The sequence below is a fragment of the Giraffa tippelskirchi genome, chromosome 9 (genome assembly GCF_054371585.1).
Source record: "Giraffa tippelskirchi isolate mGirTip1 chromosome 9, T2T-mGirTip1v1.2.pri, whole genome shotgun sequence".
Lineage (NCBI taxonomy): Eukaryota > Metazoa > Chordata > Mammalia > Artiodactyla > Giraffidae > Giraffa > Giraffa tippelskirchi.
Genome location: NC_137283.1, coordinates 128,704,170 through 128,729,179, shown reverse-complemented (window position 1 = coordinate 128,729,179; position 25,010 = coordinate 128,704,170). Strand labels below are relative to the sequence as shown.

Here is a 25,010-nt window from a genome sequence, read left to right as displayed (position 1 = left end):
AAAAATAGTTTTTTCCTCCATATTAGGGCTGAATTTTCATATAACTGCAGAAAATATTTTTCATCCTAAATCATCTGTAACATTGATACCAGACAGAAGAGTGACCCTGTGAATGACCCTCTGGCATAGCTGTTTTTACTTTGACAAAGTCCTTTCTCAAGAGCACTTTTTTCCCTTCAAAAAAACTCTACTTTTGTTAACAGAAATAACTTTCCATATGTAATTTACCCTCTTCAGTTGGTTTAGCTTATGATTTCACCAGTGTGGCCTTCTCTTCGGTCCTGCCCTAATACTGTGCAAATTTGCTCTGGCTTTAAAGATAGGATCCCTTCTGCCTGAAAATCCTGGATGAGAAGTTCCCCTCTCTGTTTTATTCAGACATTCATTGAGACCCCTAGCATTTTTCACAAGCAGTGTGAAACTATATTGTTTAATCTATTTAAATAATATTTTAACCTAAATAGTAAATCAATAGGCGTCTTGCTATAAGTTTGTGATAATTAACCATTTGTGCACTTAAATCCTCCACATGGCTGTTAAGATTTTATCTTGCTTTATGGTAGTAACTTCAGGAGTGAAAAAAATGTTGTTTATTTCAGCTGGTGTCTTCCCTTTCTCAGAATTCTTTCTTTCTTTTTCTTTTTTTAAATTTTCAATTAGAGGATAATTACTTTACAATATTGTGATGGTTTCTGCCATGTATCAACACGAAGCAGCCATAGGTATATGTATGTTCCCTCCCTCTTGAACCCCTCTCCCACTGCCCTTCCCATTCCACCTCTCTAGATTGTCACAGAGCACTGGCTTTGTGTTCCCTGTATCATATAGCAAATCCCCACTGGCTATCTATTTTGCATATGATAATATATATGTTTCAATGCTATTCTTTCAAATCACCCCACCCTCTTCTTCTCCCACTGTGTCCAAAAGTCTGTTCTTTATGTCAGGGTCTTCTTTGCTGCCCTGCATGTAGGATCATCAGTGCTATCTTTCTAGATTCCATATATATATGCATTAATATATGGTATTTGTCTTTCTCTTTCTGACTTATTTCACTTTGTATAATAGGCTCTAAGGTCATGCACTCATTAGAACTGATTCAAATGCATTCCTTTTTATAGCTGAGTAATATTCCATTGTGTATATGTATCACAACTTCCTTACACATTCATCTGAAGGCTTTTTTTTTAGAATTCTTTCTTTTGTGGACAAACATTTGCTTGTTAGAATAATGAGGGTATGAGGGTCCTGGGGAAGGTGAAGCACTTGGATGGGCCTGCTCCTTGAGGAGCAGTGCTTCGCCTTCCCCAGGACCCTCATACCCTCATTATTCTAACAAGCAACCTAGGTGTTAATTGGAAGCACTGATGTTGGAGCTGAAACTCCAATACTTTGGCCACCTGATGCGAAGAGCTGACTCATTTGAAAAGACCTTGATGCTGGGAAAGATTGAGGGCAGGAGGGGAAGGGGATGAGAGAGGATGAGATGGTTGTATGGCATCACCGACTCAATGCACATGAGTTTGGGTAAACTCCGGGAGCTGGTGATGGACAGGGAGGCCTGGCATGCTGTGGTTCATGGGGCGGCAAAGAGTCAGACACAACTGAGTGACTGAACTGAACTGAAACTATTCTTCTTCAAGAGCAGGGTGGTCACATAAGGGGAACTTGGGCATGAGAAGGCTGGTCCTGTGTATGGCCCAGCTCTTAAGGAACTAGGCAACAAGCATTGACCATTGTCTCCTTCTAGACCGTGGGTTTGTTTTTCCTCAAACGAGTTTACCAAAAGTAACAAACTTTCTTCTCAGAAGGAGAAGAGGGCATCAGAGGATGAGATGGCTGGATGGTATCACCAATGCAATGGACATGAACTTGGGCAAACCTTGGGAGATGGTGAGGGACAGAGAGGCCTGGTGTGCTGCAGTCCATGGGGTCACAAAGAGTCGGACACAACTGTGTTACTGAACAACAGCAACAACAGCAAACCTCATGAAAGGTTCTGAACCAGAACCACCCAGCTAAGCCACTCCCAGATTTCACAAACACTGTGAGATGATTACTATGGTCTGAATGTTTGTATCCTCTTAAAATCCTAATGTCCAAAGTGATGGTGTTAGGAGGTGGGGACTTTAAGAGGAAATGGGTCACGAGGACAGAGCCTTCATGAATGGGATTAGTGCCCTTATAAAAGAGTCTCCAGAAAGATCCCTAGGTCTTTCCATTCTGTAAGGACACAAGGAGAAGTCTGTGACCCAGAAGAGGACCCTCACCCAACCAACCCATGGGATGAGTTAGTTGTAATCAGAAATGATATGTATCACTTTACGATCAAGACATTTAACAGCCAATGTGAGACCCTCCGTAGCTTTTTCCTCTCCACTATAACAACTGGCAATGTTTGAAGTGCAAAGTCCACCATCAGCCTGGGTCAGATATGAGAAGATATAGAGCAGAACATCTGGCTAAACTGCAATTGACATCTAGCATGAGTGAAAACTACTTAAAACCCTTGTGAAATCAGAGTAGCAGCGTCTGAATAGGGAGGTTGCAAGGATTATGTCAGAAAATTAAAAGAAAACTTTAGATGAAATGGGCTTTCCAGGTACCACTTAAACAATTCACAATTAGGCTACTAACAAAGTCTTAGATAAAATGTGAGGCCTAGAAGTTTTGCCATCCACCAAATCTTACTTTTTAAAAATTTGTTAATTTAAATTTTTTTTGCCATGCCAGTGAAATGTGGAATCTTAACCACTGTACAGCCAGGGAATTCCCTGTCAAATCTCAGTTTGAGCTACATTTAGAAATTTTAAAAGCATAGAACAAATTGTATTAATTTTTGTTCTTTGTAATTTGAAGTTATCTAATTTTAACAATTACAGAAATGTATTTTTCATTTTTAAATATTTATTGCTGCTTTGCATGCAAGTTGTTGATCACTTAACACACTAAGTGATGTGTGATATATATGTAATCCCAACTGACAGATACAAACTGTGCAGGTAAACAATGATCTCAAAAATTTATTGAAATGTATAGAAACACAATAGAATATGAACTTTAATGTGCAGTGACTTTTTGTTTTTTAAGAAATGTTCATTAGATGATTTAATTTTAGAGATCTCTTTTAGAATATGGAAACCATTATACTATGAAAGGAATGAATATTTACCAGTTAGTAAATTACATTTAATATACATTAATCATTACCCAAGAAATGGTCAATTACCAGCTCTGTCCCTTCTCCCAGCTCATGAACTCTGAGGCTTATTTTTTCTACATTCTAAATATTCATCATCTTCAAATCAACCTTATTCTGCTTTCTCTAAATCATTTCTTAATTTCAGCTTGAGCTTTTGAACTCCTCTTTTATACCCGGCATTAATTTTTTTCCACAAACGAAAATGCTGTTGATTGAAAATATCAACAATCGTGATGGAACCAGACCCGCTTTCCTTTGCAGGCTGCTTCCTGATCTAAATTGTAGTCAACAGTATTGCAGGCCGACTGCCTTCAGTGATCATTAAACTTGTCCTTTTCTTTCCTTTAGAACTCTTATCAGGAAATGAGGATTGCACTAGATTCTTACTTGGAGTCGGAAAATTCCAGCTACATTATGCATGCCAAATAAAGCAAAGCATCAACACCTCCCTGTTGGCCTTGATTGAAAGCCTTTAAAAATTATTTATATATGTGGTTATGCCAGGTCTTAGTTGTAGCACATGGGGTCTTTGATCTTTGTTGCAGCATGCAGGATCTTTAGTTGCCTTAGGTGAACTCTTATTTGCGGAACGTGGGATTTATTAATAGTTCCCTGACCAAGCATCAAACCCAGGCTCCCTGCATTGAGAGTGCAGTCTTAGCCACTGGACCACCAGGGAAATCCCTAAAAGCCATTTTTAAATTGGATCACTGGGTACAGTGAAGTGATACTCAAAAGGTTTCTTAATGACATAAAAACAAAACTTTAAAAATTTTCAGTTCGGTTCAGTCGCTCAGTCGTGTCCGACTCTTTGCGACCCCATGAATTGCAGCACGCCAGGCCTCTCTGTCCATCACCAACTCCCGGAGGCTACCCAAACCCATGTTCATCGAGTCGGTGATGCCATCCAACCATCTCATCCTCTGTCGTCCCCTTCTCCTCCCGCCCCCAATCCTACCCAGCATTAGCGTCTTTTCCAATGAGTCAACTCTTCGCATGAGGTGGCCAAAGTATTGGAGTTTCAGCTTCAACATCAGACCTTCCAATGAACACCCAGGATTGATCTCTTTTAGGATGGATTGATTGGATCTCCTTGCAGTCCAAGGGACTCTCAAGAGTCTTCTCCAACACCACAGCTCAAAAGCATCAATTCTGCGGTGCTCAGCTTTTTTCACTGTCCAACTCTCACATCCATACGTGACCACTGGAAAAACCATAGCCTTGACTAGACGGACTTTTGTTGGCAAAGTAATGTCTCTGCTTTTAAATATGCTATCTAGGTTGGCCATAACCTTCCTTCCAAGGAGTAAGCGTCTTTTAATTTCATGGCTGCAGTCACCATCAGCAGTGATTCTGGAGCCAAAAAAAATAAAGTCTGACACTGTTTCCACTGTTTCCCCATCTATTTCCCATGGAGTGATGGGACCAGATGCCATAATCTTAGTTTTCTGAACGTTGAGCTTTAAGCCAACTTTTTCACTCTCCTCCTTCACCTTCATCAAGAGGCTCTTTAGTTCTTCACTCTCTGCCATAAGGGTGGTGTCATCCGCATATCTGAGGTTATTGATATTTCTCCTGGCAATCTTGATTCCAGTTTGTGTTTCTTCCAGCCCAGCGTTTCTCATGATGTACTCTGCATATAAGTTAAATAAGCAGGGTGACAATATACAGCCTTGACGTACTCCTTTTCCTATTTGGAACCAGTCTGTTGTTCCATGTCCAGTTCTAACTGTTGCTTCCTGACCTGCATACAGGTTTCTCAAGAGACAGGTCAGATGGTCTGGTATTCCATCTCTTTCAGAATTTTCCATAGTTTATTGTGATCCACACAGTCAAAGGCTTTGGCATAGTCAATAAAGCAGAAATAGATGTTTTTCTGGAACTCTCTTGCTTTTTCGATGATCCAGCGGATATTGGCAATTTGATCTCTGGTTCCTCTGCCTTTTCTAAAACCAGCTTGAACATCTGGAAGTTCACGGTTCACGTATTGCTGAAGCCTGGCTTGGAGAATTTTGAGCATTACTTTACTAGCATGTGAGATGAGTGCAATTGTGCGGTAGTTTGAGCATTCTTTGGCATTGCCTTTCTTTGGGATTGGAACGAAAACTGACCTTTTCCAGTCCTGTGGCCACTGCTGAGTTTTCCAGATTTGCTGGCATATTGAGTGCAGCACTTTCACAGCATCACCTTTGAGGATTTGAAATAGCTCAACTGGAATTCCATCACCTCCACTAGCTTTGTTCGTAGTGATGCTTTCCAAGGCCCACTTGACTTCACATTCCAGGATGTCTGGCTCTAGGTGAGTGATCACGCCATTGTGATTATCTGGGTCGTGAAGATCTTTTTTGTACAGTTCTTCTGTGTATTCTTGCCACCTCTTCTTAATATCTTCTGCTTCTGTTAGGTCCATACCATTTCTGTCCTTTATCCAGCCTTTCTTTGCATGAAATGTTCCTTTGGTATCTCTAATTTTCTTGAAGAGATCTCTAGTCTTTCCCAATCTGTTGTTTTCCTCTATTTCTTTGCACTGATCGCTGAGGAAGGCTTTCTTATCTCTCCTTGCTATTCTTTGGAACTCTGCATTGAGATGGGAATATCTTTCCTTTTCTCCTTTGCTTTTTGCTTCTCTTCTCTTCCCAGCTATCTGTAAGGCCTCCTCAGACAGCCATTTTGCTTTTTTGCATTTCTTTTCCATGGGGATTTTCTTGATCCCTGTCTCCTGTACAATGTCACGAACCTCTGTCCATAGTTCGTCAGGCACTGTCTATCAGATCTAGTCCCTTAATCTATTTGTCACTTCTACTGTATACTCATAAGAGATTTGATCTAGGTCATACCTGAATGGTCTAGTGGTTTTCCCTACTTTCTTCAATTTAAGTCTGAATTTGGCAATAAGCAGTTCATGATCTGAGCCACAGTCTGCTCCTGGTCTTGTTTTTGCTGACTGTATAGAGCTTCTCCATCTTTGGCTGCAAAGAATATAATCAATCTGATTTTGGTGTTGACCATCTGGTGATGCCCACGTGTAGAGTCTTCTCTTGTGTTGTTGGAATAGGGTGTTTGCTATTACCAGTGCGTTCTCGTGGCAAAACTCTATTAGCCTCTGCCCTGCTTTATTCTGTACTCCAAGGCTAAAAGCCATTTTTAAATTGGATCACTGGGTATAGTGAAGTGATACTCAAAAGGTTTCTTAATGACATAAAAACAAAACTTTAAAAATTTTAGCAGTATAAAAAAGTCACACCATTTGTTAAATCAAACGTGGATGCGGAAATTGATATTTATTTCTGAGAAAGTCATCTATTCTGATTGTCTGTTGTCTTTTATCCTCTACCCATTTCATTTGTAGTTTAATTACTGAGTGATACAAATTTACCAGAAGGTCATTTTTTGGGAGAACAGAATTTGAAAAAAATTGTATCTCAGCAGTTGGAGTAAATATTTATATACAACAGATGATTAGAGATCCTACCTCCATTCTTTGTTCTGAAAAATGGAAATATGTAAAAAGGAAGAATTCTGTTATCCATTTTTGCATTTTCTGTTTACTAACATTTTTATTTGGACTTTCTCTTATTATTTCTTGACTGTTATAGTTTTTTTTTTTTTTTCCGGCTGCCTCTAGGGGGCAACTTAACCTAAATTATCTCTTGGTTAAATCAGACTGCTACACTGGAAAAATTATGTCAAATCACATTCCACAGTTAAGATGATTGTTTTCTAGTGCAAACTTGGTAGAATTTGTTTCTGTTCATGGAATCAGCTTGAATGAAGTCATTGTCTGTAATTTCAGGCATTCAAAGTCTGTGGGGGCATAAAACTGTGATACTTGGGTGGAGGCAGAAAAAATGAAGAGGGTGCACGTCTGTGTTGTATAACTTCACTGTGAAGTTCATATCTGTTCTCAGACCAAAACTGGACACTTGGGAATATGTGGAAGCAAAATTCAGAGGTGCGCCACCCCACATATCTACTCCTATTTTCCTTGCTTAGTATATAAGGACTCCAGTTTACTTGATCTTAAACAAGAAACCTGATTAACACATTCAACTTGACACTCTTAGTAAACGTGAGGTTCCATTTCCAAATTCGATCCACTTTTCTTTCATGGACCTGTTTTGTTTCTTACCTAAATTATTATCTCAGGTCTTTGTACTGTGTCATTCTTCTCAACATGTCAAAGTTATCTCCCCTCTTCTTTGCTTTGAATCAGCAAACTACAAGGAAACTATTCCTGTTCATCAGTGTTATGTGCATTTATGTCTTGTATAGATGTAAGGGGGCTTGTGATATATTCTGATATAATTTGTTGGTTGAGACCATGAAGTGAGAGACATCCTTGTGGGTAAGATCATCTCATTATTGTTATAAAGGCAAGTAGTGCGTTCTCAATGGAAGTCAGTACATGGACCGCAAACCTGTAGCAGAAAAGAAGGGGATTTTTCAATATACAAAAAAGTAGATACCTAGGCATGAACTTTTAAAAATGTTTTATTTAAAAAAATTTATTTTTTTGTCTATACTGTGTGGCTTGGAGGATCTTAGTTTGCTGGCCAGGGATTGAACCCGGCCGGCAGCTGTGGAAGCTCAGAGTCCTAACCACTAGACCACCAGGGAATTCCTGACTTTTTTTTTTTTTTTTTTTAGCAGGGAGTGAGAAGGATCTCTAATTTGGTACCCACTACAAGACCCAGAATACACTGGGTTCTGCAAGCTTTAGAGAAGGATTCAGCTCTTATAGATTAAGTTTTCCAGTTTCTTGTCATTATTAAAATCTTACCCCAGATTTTTCACAGATGAACTACAGACTCAAGCTTAGGCCAGCATTTTCTGGAGAAAGTAACATCTCCGTGAGACCAGAATTCAGTCCTGAAAGGATGGTAAATTTGGTGGGGAAAGAGATGCTATTTGTCTTTCCTACATCTTCCCTGTCACATAGTTAGAAGATTCACAGTTAACAGCTCCACCCTTCAAAATGAGCTCGGAAGAGGCCAGGACACATATCAAGAACTAATACCATGATCAGGTAAGGCATCCAAACACGAAACCTTGAAACCTAGATTTCTTTTTTCCTATACTGCCTACATTCAGCTGGATTCCTGGATATTTTCTGTCCATTCTCACTGCCATCTTTTCAGTTCAACAGATCCCAAATCATGAAGGTTTTTTATTGCTTTTAAGCCTCTATCACACTAGTATGAAAACTATAGCTTAAACTTCCTGATTAAGAGTGACTTAGGTTTTTTTCTGGTTAAAATTTTCTTTTTTTCTTTTAAAACAATCTCTTTTAGGAAATCCCCTGGTAGTCCAGTGATTAGGACTTGATGCTTTCACTGCTGGGGCCTGGGTCTAATTCCTTCCTGGTTGGGGAACTGAGAGCTTGCAAGTCAAAACCCCAGTCTCTCTTAGATAAAGTGTCAAGACTTCCAGAATTATTTCCTTTCCCTCTTCTTCACTGCTAATTTGGTGCCTGTGTATATGATGACATTCTCATGACCTTGGAAAGGCAGACATGATGGTTAATGTTATATATCAACTTGACTGTTCTAAGGGTTGACCAGATAGCTGGTAAAACATTACTTCTGGGTATATCTGTGAGGGTGTTTCTGGAAGAGATTAGCATTAGATTCAGTGAAGAGTAAAGAAATCAACCCTCACCAATGTGGGTATCATCCATTCCCTGGGGCCCAAGTGGAACTAGAAGGTGAAGAAAGGGGGTGGATTCCTTCTCTTCTTTTTGAGCTAGGATGTCCATCATCTCCCACACTTGGACTTTGGAGCTTCTGGTTCTTGGGTTTTGGTCTCCAGGACTTACATCAGCAGCTCCGTGGTCCGCAGGCCTTTGGACTTGGACTGAATTATGCCATTGGCTTTCTTGGTTCTTTAGCTTGCAGATTACAGATTGTGTGAGCCAATTCTTATAATGTCTCCTTTTATATCTATATCTGTATCTATATGTATATCTATATATCTCCTATTGGTTTTGTTTCTCTGGGGCTGGATCTCAGGGTATGTGAGTCTGAGATTCTGACATATATTGCCAAAATGTTTGCTCCAGAGGTTGTACTGTATGCAACTGACCAACCACAGTTTGGCATGTTTGTTTCCTCTGAGATAGGATGGTAACACAGTGTTACCACACTTTTGGATCATTACCCATATGATAGGTGAAAAATGATGTCTCATTGTACTTTTAAATTTAAATGTCTATAATGTATAATGCTGAACCTCAATCCAGGTCTTTGAAAGCCATTTGTTTCTTTTATTGTGAATGATGTTCTCCCCCATTTTTCTTTTTTTTCTCTCCCCCATTTTTCTTTGAAGCTGTTGGTTTTTCCCTTATTGATTTGTAGAGACATAAGCTAATGCAGATGGCACTAATGGTAAAGAATCTGTCTATCAAAGAAGGAGATCTAAGAGATGCAGGTTTGATCCCTGAGTTGGGAAGATCCCCTGGAGGAGGAAATGGTATCCCACTCCAGTATTCTTGCTGGGAGAATTCCATGGACAAGAGGAGCCTGGTGGGCTATAGTCCATGGTGTCGCAAAAGAGTCAGACACAACTAAGCGTCTGAGCACACACACGCATGCTAATGAAGGCAGCTTTTGTCTGTAATATATATGTTGCAAATATTTTTCTCAGTTATTTGACTTTTGACTTTATGCTTTTTTCCTGGGTGGAACACTTTTTATGACATGTAGTCATGTTTATCATCTTTTTCTTTCTTTTTACAGTTTCTGTATTTTGTGGCATACTTGGAAGTCTTTCTCAATCTCAAGAATAGTTTAAAAAACTCTTCATGTTTTCTTTTAATGTCTCTATAGTATTATTTTTTGGAGTAGAGAAAGGCTTATTGCAGAGGCATTCAAGGAGACAGTGGCTCATACTCCTCCCCCTCAAAACCCCAAACTCTCCAATAGTTTTCAGCAAAGCATTTTTTGACTGTTTTTTTTTTTTAACTTTTTACTTTTTATTGGAGTATAGCTAATTAACAACATTGTTGTCATTGCAAGTAGACAGAAAAGGGACTCAGCCATACATATATATATATCCTTTCTCCTCTAAACTCCCCTCCCATCAAGGCTGCCATATAACATTGAGCAGAGTTCCCTGTGCTGTACAGTAGATCTTGTTGGTTATCATTTTAAAATACAACAGTGTGTTCATGTCAGTCCCAGACTCCCTAAATATCCCTTGCCCCTATCCTTCCACCCTTCCTTTCCCCCTGTAGTATTCAATCATTTCCTTCAGATATATCCCAGAAATAGAATTGCTGAATCATGCAGTAGTTCTACTTTTAATTTTTGGAAAAATCTCCATATTGTTTTTCATAGTGGCTGTGCCAGTTTGCATTCCTACCAAGATTATGTAAAGGTTCTCTTTTCTTTATATTCTCAGTAATACTTGCTATTTTTGTGTTTTTTTCATAATAATTGTTTTTTCATTTTGCTGATGCTTTCCTTTGCTGTGTAGATGCTTTTTAGTTTGATGTGGTCACATTTGTTATTTTTGCTTTTGGGGTCAAATCCAAGAAAATACCACCAAAACCAATGTCAAGGAATTTACTATCTATGCTTTCTTCTAGGAGTTTTATGGTTTCAGGTCTTATGTTCAATTTTTAATCAATTTAGAGTTGATTTTTGTGTATTGTATAATATAGGGGTCCAGTTTCACTCTTTTGTATTAGCTATCCAGTTTTCCATCTATCATTTATTGAAGATATGCCATTGCATATTCTTGGCTCTTTGTCACAAAGTAATTGACCATATACGTGGGGATTTATTTCTGGGCTCTATATTCTGTTCCTTTGACTTGTGTGTTTTAATGCTAATACTATTTTGATTACTATAGCTTTGTAATATAGTTTGAAATCAGGGCGTGTGATGCTTCTTGTTTTGTTCATCTTTCTCAAGATTGCTTTGGTTATTTGGTTTCATATAAATTTTAGGGTTTTTTTTCCCTGTTTTTGTGAAAAACACCTTTGGAATTTTGATACAGATTGCATTGAATCTGTAGATTGTTCTAGATAGCATGGCTGTTTTAACAATGTTAATTCTTGCAATCCATGAACACCAAATATCTTCCCATTTCTTTGTGTCTTCAGTTTATTTCATCAATGTATTATAGTTTTAAATGCATAGATCTTTCACTTCCTTGGTTATATTAATTCCTAATATTTTATTCTTCATGTAATTGGAAATGGGATTATTTTCTTAATTCCTCTTTTTTGATAATTCATTGTTAGTGTATAGACATGCAACAGATTTTTGTATATTGACTTTGTATCCTGAAACTTTATTAAATTCTTTTATTAGTTCTAACAGTTTCTTGGTAGAGTCTTTAGGGTTTCCTGTATATAATATCATCATCTGCAAAGAGTTACATTTTAAGCTGTTTTTTGATAACATTTCTATGTAAGTTAATACTGTAAAATCAACATGTTTCACTTTTTATTTCATAACAAATTTCTAAGTTGCTAAAATCTAAGAAAAAGTTGGTAAGTTATTTAAGCATTTGGATATTGGAAGGACTAATTGGTTATAAGAACAGGAAAGAAAATCTGGCTAAATTCTGATTCCAAATTCCACATTACATGTTTAATGAAACAGCACTGCCTGTGGATAGTTAAGGAATTACCCCTATATTAGACAAACTACTTTGAGGACTATGGAAAAAAATCAAAGAATACAATAAGTGACTTCCTATAAAGCAATCTATAGCAAGCTAAACATATATCCAATGACTAGTTAGATGATATCAGGATCATTTGTTGTACATTCAAATGATCAAGTGTAAATTTATCTTGAATTCATTCAACACCTGAAATCAGTTCTCTAATACTGGACTTCCCAGTATTATTTTCAGTGCAATATGTTTTATTGTTGCTTAGTTGCTAAGTTGTGTCCCAACTCTTTTGCGATCCCATGGGCTATAGCTCACCAGGCTTCTCTGTCTGAGGAATTTCCCAGGCAAGAATACTGGAGTGGGTTGCCATTTTCTCCTCCAGGGGATCTTCCTGACTCAGGGATTGCATTGGCAGGTGGATTCTTTACCACTAAGTCACCTGGGAAGACCCTTGGGGCAATATATCCATTTCTTATTTAAAGAAGATATTCGAAATCGACTTCTCAGATTCAGCATGTTGCGACTTTATCTTCAAAGGACTAAGAATTGTTTTTTTTTGTTTGTTTTGTTTTTTTTTATTTTTTTTAAAATAAATTTATTTATTTTAGTTGGGGGCTAATTACTTTACAATATTGTCAATATTGTCAATATTGCCATACATTGACATGAATCAGCCATGGGTTTACATGTGTTCCCCTTCCTGGACCCCCCACCTACCTCCCTCCCCATCCCATCCCTCTGGGTCATCCCACTGAAGAATTGTTTTAAAATCAATTTTGTTTAAACATTCAAACCAAAGTTAAGAGTTTTGAGGAATAGAATGTGTACTTTGGCACAAAGGCCATCTGAAGCCATTTGGAGATTCTTTCTATGTAAACAACTTAGAACGTTGTACGTAGGGATGAGTTTTTCATGGTCTTATTGTCAATAGATAGTTTGACTGCAAATATATATTATACTGTGTATGTGCTGTGATAAGTCACTTTAGTCATGTCTGACTCTTTGCAACCCTATGGACTGTAGGCTCCTCTGTTCATGGGATTCTCCAGGCAAGAATACTGGAATGGTTTGTTGTGTCATCCTGCAGGGAGGGGTTCCTCCTGACCCAGGGATCAAACCCATATCTCCTGCCCTCCCTGCATTGCGGGGAGATTCTTTACTGCTGAACCACCACTGAAGCCCATATATAATATTACATGTTGCTTAACTCTTGCCTTCTTAAGAAAGTGACTTCAGACAGTGATGATGAGTCACTCTTCTGAGTGTTATGTTGCTGAGTTTGCTAAGGAGAGAATTGTCTGCCTGTAAGGAGGGTCAGATGGAGGTGGGAGAGAGGACTATAAGAAGACCCAGGACTGACAGGTAAAATAAATGAAGACTCTTTAAAGAGTAGCATTGCTTCAAAGCTTCTAGGAACACTTCAGATCCTGTGGCCCAGGGGACTTCTAAGCCAGCAGTATGAAGATCAAACTAAATTGCTTGAAAAAGGTGGGAGAACTGATGGCTATTAGTCTTTGAGAAAAGAAGATCTGTGGGTTGAGGTGAAATGGAGGGAGTGAAATGATGACAAGACAAAAATAATGTTTTTGCAGTACGCCTTGGGAGAAAGAGAGACAAAGAGAGGAAGGCCTTGGAATGGGCTTATTACCATCTGAGTGAGTGAGTGTGGAAATGTGACCACCTGAGTGAGTGAGTGAGTTTAGAAATGAGACCCAGATCAGTATGTCCTGTTCAGTTTTGCTGGACTCTAAGAATTTTCCCCAAGGGATTTACAACTTTTAACACTGCATACCAGGGAGGGTGTTGAAAAAGCCTCCTGCCATGAGTAAAGCTTTTCCACTTGCTTTTGAAAAATTGGGCTGTGTCAGTACATTTTCCTTATTTATTTCCTGATACACTTCGCATTCTGCATCTCTATGGTCATGGCTACATTGTGAGTTGGTGGCAAACTACTACCTTGTTTGCATGCCCACTTCTAAAGCATCGTTTATCTAAGAACATCTTGGTTAGGCAATACCTCATCATGATTATAAACAAACCCTGTGGGAAATTATATTTTTGTCTTCTAGAGTGATTTCATGCTAGCAGCAACATTCAGAATCTCCTTTTCAAGGCTTCATTATATATCAAGGAGAATAAGTTTGGCCTGTGCTAATTATTTTGGTTATGAAAGAGATTTTATTATTTTATTTCTTAAAATAGAAGATTTGATGCAAAGTCAATATTTGACCTTTAAGCTACTGGTTGGAGCTGTCAAGTTACTAGTACTCTTCAAAGAAAGCAAAAAATAAAAGGAGGCTGGAAAAATCTACAATCATTTGGAATGGATTGTACTAGTCTGTATGCAGAACAATGCAATTAGAACTATCTAAAGAACTCTTACCCCTTCCTTCTGTTCCACTTTTAATTTCTATGCATTTTAACACTCTTATGCTAGCATATAGAAAAAAATAGATACATTTGAAAGTCTGACTTCTGACTCATTCTGCTGCAGTGAAATTATAATCACCAATAGCTTTTAGAGACAATATTTATTTATAATTAAATACATGCAAAGCACTTACTTTCCTTTCCTTTCTGACACTTGTAGAGGGGAGGGGATGAACCTGATGAGCAGTGGGGTTATATAGAAGGAAGGTGGCAAACACTGATAGTTGCTGACCCCATAGCCATTCCTCCCTTTCTGCTGTGGTAGGCAGAATCATGTTTCCCCACCCTCAAGTCATCCACTATCCAATCCTCAGGACTTGTGAATATGTTACCCTTTGTTACAAAAGGGACTTTGCTGATGGGGTTAAGTTAAGGATCTTGACATGGAGAGAATATTGCAGAGTATCTGGTATCTGGGTGGGTCTAATGTAATCATAAAAGTTATTATAAGGGAAAAAGAGAGGCAGGGGAGTCAGAGAAGGAAGTATGATGGCGGCCGAGGTTGGAGTGATGTGAAGAAGGGACCATAAAATAAGAAATGCAGAAAGTCTTTAGAATCTGGAAAATACAAGGAAATTCTCCTAAGTGTCCGGAAGGAACTGAGCTCTCATAACACCTTGATTATAGCCCTGTGAGACCCCTTGTGGACTTCTGACTTTCAGAACTGTGAGAAAATAAATTTGTGTTGTTTTAAGCTCTAAGTTTGTGGTACTTTGCTACATCAGCAACAGGAAACTAATACACAGCCCTATAAGATGAACCACAGTTTGTCTATATCAACTATGGAAATTCCAGTGATTTTTGCCGATTATCGCTTGTGATATGCCATAAAGAAAAGTCAGTTTCCGATTGCTGGCAAGCTTTTTGCTTTCTGATCCATCCATCCTTTCCCTTCTTCTTGGAATGTTGGTATGAGAATATGATGCCTGAAGCTGCAGCCATCTTGTGACTATCAGTTGACAAGATCTTAAAAGTCTAAAGGCCTAAAAATTAACATCATCGAGGATACCAGAGTTAGAGGTCTTTGATGACATTGCTGAAGTGTTGCACCAAATCTGGGACAATCTATATGTAAGATAGTTAATGATTATTATTGCTTATGCCAGTATTATATACGGAATGTAACTTAACAGATACCTTTTGTATGCATGATGTGATAAAGATAATGAAACATTGAATCAATTATTTCCATTAAATTTCTTCAGATTTATCCTGTTATTCCCTCTGAGAAGACTGATTTCATTATTAAACAGTTGAAAGCATCATATCAACCAGAAGAATAGTTGCTTTTCTAGCCATTCTAAACAAAGCACATGTTTTTTACAGAAATTTTGGAGAAAAATATAAGTTACACCAATTTGTTGACTTTGTTTGCAAGGTAACAAAATTAAGAACTAAACAGGCAAACTCATTTTGATGGCAAAGTGAAAAGCTGGCTGACATTCCACTGATTAGAGACCCAGGCAACTAATGAGTACATAAAGTAATAATGGAATATTATGATATGTAAAACAGTTAATGTGGTTCAAGCAAATTAGACAGCAAAGCATTAATTACCAGCTTTGATAAATGGTCTTCTGACTTTAGCCTGCATGTTCTTCTCTGCAACTATTGTAGCAGTAGAAAAATGAGTTGTATTTAAATAATTTCAAAGTCAAAGAAAAACAAGACTGTGCACTGAAAAATATTTAGACTATACCCTTAGATTTGCCAAATTATTCATGAGGAGATTTTTAAAGTAATACTTAGTTAATAATATACCAATTCTTGATTTTCTTTGACTAATACAATAGCTGAGTTTTAGCTATAGCTGCAAATATGAATTGATTTTTCTTCCCTTCTAAATAGCTTGAAATACATTTATCTGGTGAATTACAAGCCATTCAGAGTTAGAATTTTTGAAGTTTCTTGACTTTTTTTTTTTACTACTAGTTTTCGAGTCTTGATCCCGGTAACATTTTTTTTTGGAAGAGGAATAATATAACACTGTGTGCTATAACATTTTCTTACTTATTCTTAAACTCCAACCCATAAACTCTTTTTTATTTTTTTGGAACCTATAAACTTTTTATTTCTTTTCTTAGGTCATGTTGAAAAGGACAATTCATTTGAGTTATTCCTGAGCTACTTCAACTAGACACTCCTTCTCCTCTTCAAAAGTAGCCCAAGCATAACTCACTCTTCCTGATTCCTTAGGAGTGACCTCCAGGTTACCCGAGGCCATTTCCAGATGCTCCAGGCTAGAGGTCACATTCATTACTTCGTTTTTTTTTGGCTTGGTTGTCTTTTCACAGGCTGGAAACTACTTGAAAAAAAAACAAACAAGAACTCATATCTTTCATCCATGCAGATTCCAAGCTTAGATCAGTGCCCTGATGTTGGCTGAAAACAAGCAGGAAAAATGAATGAACACAGAAAAGGTATCTATTAAGGAAATAAATTTTGACTTATCGTATATCTGACACTACCTCTCAGTCCTTGAACATATGTTTTGAACTTCTGCAAAGTCTTGAAGTATGCTTTTCCCCTGTGTTTTAGAAAGTTACTGCATTTTGGCTAGTATAGCCACTGTTGCCTAATCACTCTTTTGTTCTACTAATCTTACTATACATTATTAATAAGGATGCTTGGGTGAAAGTTTAAGTTCATCCATAAAAAGTATCATCTCACAAAGTAAGAATTTCAAGCACAGTGTTCTTCAAGGTTGATTAGTTCAGTAGTTCACTGATGCCATCCAGGACTTGGGTCTTTCCAGAATTCTGCTTTGCAGCCCTCAGTGTGTGGACTTGCATCCCTCAAGGGAACAGCTGTAGTAGTTCCAAGACTTCATGTCCAGAGCATCAATGTGTCTAGAAGTGAACTACTGTCTCTTCCTAGGATATTTTTCTCTTTTAAAAGATATCCAAACTTACATATGTTCATAGTTTAAAGAGTCAAATAGTTTGACAAAATTTGCTTTTTAAATAATAGCAAGCTTGGGACTTCCCTGGTAGTCCAGTGGTTAAGACTCCACACTTCCAATGCAAGGGGTTGCAGTTTTGATCCCTGGTCAGGGAACTAAGATTCCACAATCCCACATGCTGTTTAGCACAGCCAAGAAAATATTTTTTTTTAAAAAAAAGCAAGCTCATCTCCTTTCCATTGTTCCCCTCTCCCCAAAGGCTACCTACTTTGATTTCTTTTAGCTGATTGTTATTTTAATCTTGTCTCTAACCATGTCTCTAAATAACAAGCTTGTGTTACATGCTTCTTGATTTTTTAGTCTTTAGACCTTATATATTGATTTCTCAAAGTGGAAAATGAAGTTTTATCTCTCTTTTTCTCCAGACTCATTTCCCTCTTCTCTCTCTGGCATGAAGTTTCATTTGATCTTCCTCTGCTATTATCCTGGGGAACCCTTTTGCTCCTCTTTTGCTATTTACTATTTACTGTAACTCTTGGAATATTCTTTTGTATTTTAATCTCTCATTTTATGGAGAAACTTATTTATGTAGTTTCCTGAGAAAGGGTACCAAGGAGGTACACTTTTGAAACTCTGAATATCTTTATTCTACTTTCAGTTCAGTTCAGTCGCTCAGTCATGTCCAACTCTTTGTGACCCCTGGATTGCAGCACGCCAGGCTTCCCTGTCCATCACCAACTTCCAGAGCTTACTCAGACTCATGTCCATTGAGTCCGTGATGCCATCCAACCATCTCATCCTCTGTCGACCCCTTCTCCTCCCACCTTCAATCATTCCCAGCATCAAGGTCTTTTCCAATAAGTCAGTTCTTCACTTGAGGTGGCCAAAGTATTGGAGTTTCAGCTACAGCATCAGTCCTTCCAATGAATATTCAGGACTGATTTCCTTTAGGATGGACTGGTTGGATCTCCTTGCAGTCCAAGGGACTCTCAAGGGACTTCTCCAACGCCACAGTTCAAAAGCATCAATTCTTCGACACTCAGCTTTCTTTATGGTCCAACTTTCACATCCATACATGACTACTGGAAAAATCAAAGCTTTGACTAGATGGAACTTTGTTGGCAAGTAACGTCTCTGCTTTTTAATATGCTGTCTAGGTTGGTTGTAATTTTACTTCCAAGCAGCAAGCGTCTTTTAATTTCATGGCTGCAGTCACCATCCACAGTGATTTTGGAGCCCCCAAAATTAACGTCTGTCACTGTTTCCATTGTTTCCCCATCTATTTGCCACGAAGTGATGGGACCAAATGCCATGATCTTAGTTTTCTGAATGTTAGTTTTAAGCCAACTTTTTCACTGTCCTCGTTCACTTTCATCAAGAGGCTCTTCAGAAAGTTCTTCTTCACTTTCTGCCATAACGGTGGTGTCATCTGCATATTTGAGGTTATTGATATTTCTCCCAGCAATCTTGATTCCAGCTTGTGCTTCATCCAGCCTGACATTTCACATGATCTACTCTGTATATAAGTTAAATAAGCAGGGTGACAATATACAGCTTTGATGTATTCCTTTCCCGATTTGGAACCAGTCTGTGGTTCCATGTCGAGTTCTAACTGTTGTTTCTTCACCTGCATACAGATTTCTCAGGAGGCAGGTCAGGTGGTCTGGTATTCCCATCCCTTTAAGAATTTTCCACAGTTTGTTGTGATCCACACAGTCAAAGGCTTTGGCCTAGTCAATAAAGCAGAAGTAGATATTTTCCTGGAACTCTCTTGCTTTTTCAATGATCCAACAGATGTTGGCAATTTGATCTCTGGTTCCTCAGCTTTTTCTAAATCCAGCTTGAACATCTGGAAGTTCATGGTTCATGTGCTGCAGAAGCCTTGCTTGGAGAATTTTGAGCATTACTTTGTTAGCGTGTGAGATGAGTGCAATTGTGCAATAGTTTGAGCATTCTTTGACATTGCCTTTCTTTGGAATTGTAATGAAAACTGACATTTTCCAGTCCTGTGGCCACTGCTGAGTTTTCCAAATTTGCTGGCATATTGAGTACAGCATTTTCATAGCATCATCTTTTAGGATTTGAAATAGCCCAACTGGAATTCCATCACCTCCACTAGATTTGTTCATAGTGATGCTTCCTAAGGCTCACTTGACTTCACATTCCAGGATGTCTGGTCTAGGTGAGTGATCACACCATCGTGATTATCTGGGTTGTGAAGATCTTTTTTGTATAGTTCTTCTGTGTATTCTTGCCACCTCTTCTTAATATCTTCTGCTTCTGTTAGGTCCATACCATTTCTGTTCTTTATTGTGCCCATCTTTGCATGAAATGTTCCCTTGGTATCTCTAATTTTCTTGAAGAGATCTCTAGTCTTTCCCATTCTGTTGTTTTCCTCTATTTCTTTGCATTGATCACTGAGGAAGGCTTTCTTATCTCTCCTTGCTATTCTTTGGAACTCCACATACAAATGGGTATATCTTTCCTTTTCTTCTTTGCCTTTCACTTCTCTTCTCTTCACAGCTATTTTTAAGGCCTCATCAGACAACCATTTTGCCTTTTTTATATTCCTTTTTCTTGAGGATGGTCTTGTTCACTGCCTCCTATACAATATCACCTCCATTCATAGTTCTTCAGGCACTCTGTCTATCAGATCTAATCCCTTGAATCTATTTGTGACTTCCACTGTATAATCCTAAGGGGTTTAATTTAGGTCATACCTAAATGGTCTAGTGGTTTTCCCTACTTTCTTCAATTTAATTCTGAATTTGACAGTAAAGAATTCATGATCTGAGCCACAGTCAGCTCCCAGTCTTGTTTTTGCTGACTGTATAGGTCTTCTCCATCTTTGGCTGCAAAGAATATAATCAATCTGATTTCAGTATTGACCATCTGGTGATGTCCATTTGTAGAGTCTTCTCTTGTGTTGTTGGAAGAGGGTGTTTGCTATGACCAGTGCGTTCTCTTGGCAAAACTCTATTAGCCTTTGCCCTGCTTCATTCTGTACTCAAAGGCCAAATTTGTCTGTTACTCCAGATATTTCTTGACTTCCTGCTTTTGCATTCCAGTCCCCTGTAATGAAAAGGACATCTCTTTTAGATGTTAGTTCTAGAAAGTCTTATAGGTCTTCATAGCACTTCAACTTCTTCAGCATTACTGGTTGGTGCATAGACTTGGATTACTATGATATTGAATGGTTTACCTCAGAAACGAACAGAGATAATTCTGTTATTTTTCAGATTGCATCCAAGTACTGCATTTCAGACTATTTTTATTGACTATAATGGTTACTTCGTTTCTTCTAAGGGATTCTTGCCCACAGTAGTATATATAATGGTCATCTGAGTTAAATTCACCCATTCCAGTCCATTTTAGTTCATCTTAGCATCATCTTTTAGGATTTGAAAATGATTTCTAAAATGTCAATGTTCACTCTTGCCATCTCCTGTTGACCACTTCCAATTTGCCTTGATTCACGGACCTAACATCCAGGTTCCTATGCAATATTGCTCTTTACAGCGTTGGACCTTGCTTCCATCACCAGTCACATCCACAACTGGATGATGTTTTTGCTTTGGCTCCATCTCTTCATTCTTTCTGGAGTTATTTCTCCACTGATCTCCAGTAGCATATTGGGCACCTACCAACCTGGGGAGTTCATCTTTCAGTGTCCTATCTTTTTGCCTTTTCATACTGTTCATGGGGTTCTCAAGGCAAGAATACTGAAGCGGTTTGCCATGCCCTTTTACAGTGGACCACTTTTTGTCAGTACTGTCCACCATGACCCATCCGTCTTGGGTGGCCCTACACGGCATGGCTCATAGTTTCATTGAATTAGACAAGGCTGTGGTCCGTGTGACCAGATTGGTTAGTTTTCTGTGATTGTGATTTTCATTCTGTCTGCCCTCTGATGGAGAAGGATAAGAGGCTTATGGAAGCTTCCTGATGGGAGAGACTGACCGAGGTGGAAACTGGGTCTTGTTCTGATGGGCAGGGACATGCTCAGTAAATCTTTAATCCAATTTTCTGTTGAGGGCAGGGCTGTGTTCCCTCCCTGTTATTTGACCTGAGGCCAAATGGTGGCCCACTATGGTGGAGGTAATGAAGATTATGGCGACCTGCTTCAAAAGGTCCCTTTACTTTATACTTAAGTGGCAGTTTGATTAGGTATAGAATTTCAGGCTGGAAATTCTTTGAGAATTTTTTTTTTTGGTCATGCCATGTGACATGTGGGATCTTCCCTGACCAAGGATTGAACCTGTTCCCCTTGCAGTGGAAGCATGGAGTCATAACCACTGGACTACCAAGGAAATCCTCTTTGAGAATTTTAAAGGCATTGACTTCTGGATTCCAGCTTCTAGCTTCTAGCTGCTGATCATATGAAGCTGTTTTTTCCTGGTCCTCTGTAGATGGGCTTCCTTCTTCCAATCCCCTACCTGGAGGCTTGCTTTTATTCTTAGTATCCTGAGATTTAATGATGGTTTTTACTGATGGGGTTCTATTTTCATCTGTTGTGTTGGGTGGATGGTGCATCATTTCAATCTGGACATTCACAGTTTTCAATTTTGACAGTTTTTCTTATAATGTTTCTTTGATGATTTGTTCCATCACTTCTTTTTTTAGGCATTCTTATTATTTGAATGTTAAACCTCTTTCATAATCGGCAGCCTCTAAAATGGCTCTCAATGATTCTTGAGTCTTGATATTCATGCCTTTGTGCATTCCCCTCCCACACTAAATCAGGCTGATCTGTGTAACAAACCGGATAGTGTGAAAATGATGAAGTGTGAGTTGTTAGGTTAAGTCATAAAAGACATCATAGCTTCCATCTTGCCCCATCTGGAATCATTTGCCCAGCGGAAGTCAATTGTCATGTTGGGAGGATATTCAAGTAGCCCTGTGGAGGAACAGCCAGGTAAGGAACTGAAGTCCCTACTAATATCCAGCATTAACTTGCTCAGAATGGGAATGAGCCACACTGGAAGCAGATTTTTTCACCCTAGTCAAGCCTTCAGATGATTGAACCTCAGATGATATCATGACTGCAACTTCATGAGACCTTGAGCTAGAGTCACTCTGCTAAACCTCCCCTGGATTGCTAAACCATAGAAGCTGCATGAAATAATAAACATTTATAGGTTTAAGCTGGCATAGTTTGTTCTGGTCTAGTTTGTTATGCTGCAGTGGATAACTACTATGACGTTGCTTGATTCTTATGTTTTCTCATCTAATGTTGAAGTCCCAAGCTGTTAGCTGCTCCCTGTATGAACTCTCTGTGTGGACTAGTTTGGGTTTCATCATACTATGTTAGCTAGACTGTTAGGTAGACTCCAGAAGTCATGCCGCATCACTTTTGTTGCACAGCATTCACTGGTACAGGAACAAAGTCCTGCCCAGATCCAAAGAGAGTGCAAGGTTCTTGGAGAGCAGGTAGGACTAGAAATATTGCTGTGGCCATTTTTAAAAACACAAACTGCCATACAGTATCTATACGAAATCATTGATTAGGACCCAGAATTTAGCTTCATGCCATTGGGGCCAACATTTAAGTGCTGGAATATCTCAAATTCTTATTGTTAAAAATTAAATACTAGCTTCATAACAACAATTGAAGAGAAAACTTCTTTCTCCATCCCACACCTTCTTGTTTTCCCTTGCCCTCAACTATTGTTATTTTGATACAATATTGATCAGTATAAACTATATAGTATCTTTGGCTTACTTTCTATGTTCTTTTTTGGTGTTAGTTCTTTTTGTTTTTAATCTGAGTGTATTGACTGATATAGACCAACAATGGTCTATGACTACAGTGATGTCTTCAGCCCTGAATTGTCCTCATTTCTTTTATAATGTTATTTTTCTCTGGCCCATGAGAAAAGCGCAATACTTGTAACTTGATTGATTTCTCCTCAGTTGTTTTGAGCTTTGCTGTTGAGCTGTCTAACCCCATTTGCACACTTGCACAGATGATCTCTGTTCCAGCAACTGAGCTTCTCCAGGCTGGCAGGTGCATGATGACAATGTCACCCTTTATTTTTATGAAGAATCAGTGCAAAGTTATTTCTTCAACAGTCCTCTTTCCAAATCTTCAGAAGATGGTGTTGGCTTTAAAATGAGAATAGACAATCAGATGGCTACATTGAAGTTTTAAGGCTACTCTGGGGAAATACAAATTTCTGAAGAATCTGACTTATTTTAAAAAACAAAGGTTAAAACTGAAGCATATTTTCTTGGAAATTTCAGGAGATTTTTAACATTTACTCTCAGAATATATTAAAAATTTTTCTCAAAGTAAGGACTGACACAAAATAACTTTAAATATAGCATTCTCATGTTTCAAATAGCTTCTTTACCTGCATTTTAGGTGACTCAGACTTTTGAATGAGGTAAACATTTTCACTAATTAAAAATGCATGTTATAGTATCAATAAAATTATTTTTTCCCCAAGTGGCCAAATTCCATCATTCTACTCTTCAAAGTTATAGTTAAAAATTCTAAGATTTAGAGGAAACTTCACGATTTTAATTTAATATTCTCAAATAGTCTTCCTTCAGTAGTTCCATACTTTCAGAAGTTTTTTTTTAATCTTATGAAAGATGGAAATCAAGAAGATACACTTACAAAAATCAATTTTCCAGCCCAAGTTTGAGCATTCATTTATTTAGATGCTACTATAGACCAGACTCTGAAGAAATAGAGAAGGCAGAGTAGACAATTCTGTAAACAAACTGTTTGAAACCAATATAATAGGTAATAGAGATAGAAATATAGAGGAGTTGGAGCATAGACAAGGGGGCAACTTGTTTGTTTATGGAGTTGGGAAAATTTTGTAGAAGACTGCTGCTGCTGCTGCTAAGTCGCTTCAGTCATGTCCGACTCTGTGCGACCCCATAGACGGCAGCCCACCAGGCTCCGCCATCCCTGGGATTCTCCAGGCAAGAGCACTGGAGTGGGTTGCCATTTCCTTCTCCAATGCATGAAAGTGAAAAGTGAAAGTGAAGTCACTCAGTCGTGTCCGACTCTGTGCGACCCCAAGGACTGCAGCCTACCAGGCTCCTCCGTCCATGGGATTTTCCAGGCAAGAGTACTGGAGTGGGTTGCCATTGCCTTCTCCTTGTAGAAGACAGATAAGTACTATTCATAGAAAGAGATCCTGAAGGTTGAAAATGAATTATCTATATGGAGAAGGGCATTTCAGAGAGACAGGAAGGACTAAAACTATTTGTTGTTCAGTCGTTCAATCATGTCCAACTCTTTGCAACCCCATGAACTGAAGCACGTCAGGCTTCCTTGTTCTTTGCCATCTCCGAGCTTGCTCAAACACATGTCCATTGAATCAGGGACACCATCCAACAATCTCATCCTCTGTCATCCTCTTCTTCTCCTTCCTCCAGTCTTTCCCAGCATCAGGATCTTTTCTAATGAGTTGTCTCTTTGCATCAGGTGACCAAGTACACTGGAGTTTCAGCTTCAGCATCAGTCTTTCCAGTGAACATTCAGGACTGATTTCCTTTAGTATTGACTGCTTTGCTCTCCCTGCAGTCCAGGGGACTCTCAAAAGTCTTCTTCAATACCACAGTTCAAAAACATCAGTTCTTCAGCACTCAACCTTCTTTATGGTCCAACTCTCATATCCATACATGACTACTGGAAAAACCATAGCTTTGACTAGATGGACCTTTGTCAGCAAAGTAATGTTTCTGCTTTTTAATATGCTGTCTAGGTTTGTCATAGATTTTCTTCCAAGGAGGAAGTGTTTTTTAATTTCATGGCTGCAGTCACCATCTGCAGTGATTTTGTAGCCCAAGAAAATAAGTCTGTAACTGTTTCCATGGTTTCCCCAACTATTT

General features: G+C 38.5%; 1 long non-coding RNA gene across 1 annotated transcript in view; it reads left to right on the top strand.

The window, feature by feature from the left end:
- Nucleotides 1–25,010, top strand: part of LOC145521012 (uncharacterized) — a 162,264-nt gene that overhangs the window by 25,847 nt on the left and 111,407 nt on the right. The window lies entirely within an intron of this gene.